Genomic DNA, 2,243 nt, shown 5'->3' with positions numbered 1-2,243 from the left:
CCTCTCGGGGGGTGTGTGCACACGTGTGTGCATAGCAGCCTCAGGAGGGACACCTGAGCCAATGTTCAGATGGGGCGATCTTTTTTCTGGGGCTGGGGGTCCACGACGCCAGAATGCAACTGTCTTTGTACATTGACCTTGAGCCCAGTGACCACGGGGAGTTACTTAACCAAGCAGTGGTTCAACTGTGGCTCTTAAGACATTCGCATGTAAGTCATGCAGTCTGCAAACAGTGAGCTTCACGTCTTCCCTTCTGACCACGCGCTCTCTGTCCCCTCGCCGGCTGGCACCTGCGACGCTGGTTTGAGGGATGGGTGACAGGTGTCGTTGTCCCACCCCTCGTTGGCCCTTGCCACTTGGCACCAGGTGGGCTGTGCTCTCTGGTTTTTGCAGCTGTACCCTGTCAGGCCGAGGAAGCTCCCTCTGTCATTTTCTGATAACTTGTTTTAATCGTGGATTTCCTGTTCTAGTTACCTTTATTCAATTGATCTCTAGCTTAATTCTACGCTGACCCAAGTTGCCCTGTGCTTGTGGGAATCTGGGTGAGCGTCTCCTCGTGTTTGGGCCTCAGGAGCCTCACTTGGCCATCCATGTCCATCCGAGCTGGCGGAAGCTTTCTGCCCCAGATCATGGTAAACAGAGTCACTGTTCCGATGTACTCGGAGAGCAGGCGTTTCCTGCAGGTTTGGGGTACAGGTTGCATGTTTGTGCAGTGAACTCATTTGTGTTCCCTCAAAATCTGCACGTGGACATCCTGCCCCGGTGTGAGGCTCCAGAGGTGGGGCCTTCAGGAGGTCTGAGGCCAGGGAGTGGAGCCTCCCGCCGGGGTCGGGGCCTTGGAAAGGGACCACAGAGATCCCCTGCTGCTTTCCACCCCTCGGAGGTACACGGAGACCTTGGCCTTCAGCAACTGGGAACAGGCCCTTGCCAGAACCCAGCCTGCCACAGTGGGGTCCAGAAATGCAGGCTCAGAACCATGGGGAGGCTTCTGAGGGTGTGGCTCTTCGCTACAGCAGCCCTCACGAGTGAAGGCAACTCGAGTCTGGCCTCGCTCTAAGTCGGTTTCAGACTGTCCGTGTTCTAGCTGAGCGGTTCCTGCTTGTTCTAGCAGTTAGTAGTGGAGAGTTTCCCATCACGGTCTAGTTTCACCCATTTCTCCCTTCCTACCTGTACATGGTTGCCCTTTGTGTTTGGAGGTTGTGTTGTTAGGTGCATATACATTGAACACATTAGGTTTTCCTGAAGGATTGGCCAGTGAACCCTCGGGAGCTGACCCCCTTCATCACCGTCACCTCCTGCTTTGGGGTCTACCTTGTCTGCCCCAAGGGACACCTGCAAATAATACAGTATCAGCTCCCACTGGTCACCTTCACAGGGCACTTAGTTCACACTTTTGCACGTCTGTGTAATTAAAGCACGTCACCAGCAACATACAATTGTCTTTATAAACCCGACAATCTTCATCTTTAAATTGAAACAATTTAATATAGTGTTTAATATAGTGACTGATATTTGGGGATTTAAGTCTACCATCTATTTTCTTTTTGAGTCGTTCTTTTTTTTAAAACCCTCTTTCTTCTTGTTTCTCCTTGTTTCAACCCTTTTCTTCTCTATTGACTTGTTAACATCCTATATTTTATTCCTCCTTTAGTCTTTTCTCTAAAAAATTCAAAACGGGGCTGGGGCTGAAGTACAGGTGAGGCTCTGGGTTCTATCCTTAGCACCACGAATAAGCAACATCAATAAAAAATGAAGATTAAGTTCTTTAAAAAGAATCAAACATGATCCTGGGGCATCACCCTCCCACTGAGCTCTCTGCCCCCCAGGGAGACAGTGCCAGGGTGTTCCCGCAGCGTCTGCGCAGCAGCTGGGCTAGCGTGCCCACGGCTTCCAGCCAAGAAGGCGGCATTGTGCTGACGGTGCAGGTCCTCGGTCCTCGCACCCGGCCCTCCTCCCTGCGCAGGATCGCACCCTCCTCCCTCCTCCAGCCTGGGCTCCTGCTCCTCCTGCCTGCAAGTTCTTTATGGTGTTGCGTGGGTGGTGTATGGGGTGTATGTGTGTGTGTGTGTGTGGTGTGTGTGGTGTGTGTGTGTGTGTGTGGTGTATGGTGTGTGTGTGGGGGGTGTATGGTGTGTGTGTGGTATGTGTGGTGTGTGTGTGGTGTGTATGGGGTGTGTGTGTGTGTGTGAGTGTGTGTGGTGTATGGGGTGTGTGTGTGGTGTGTGTGTATGGTGTGTGTGTGT

Source organism: Marmota marmota, unplaced genomic scaffold (assembly GCF_001458135.2).
Source record: "Marmota marmota marmota unplaced genomic scaffold, marMar, whole genome shotgun sequence".
Classification (NCBI taxonomy): domain Eukaryota; kingdom Metazoa; phylum Chordata; class Mammalia; order Rodentia; family Sciuridae; genus Marmota; species Marmota marmota.
The sequence above is the reverse complement of the archived record's forward strand: the minus strand, read 5'-3'. Positions refer to the sequence as shown.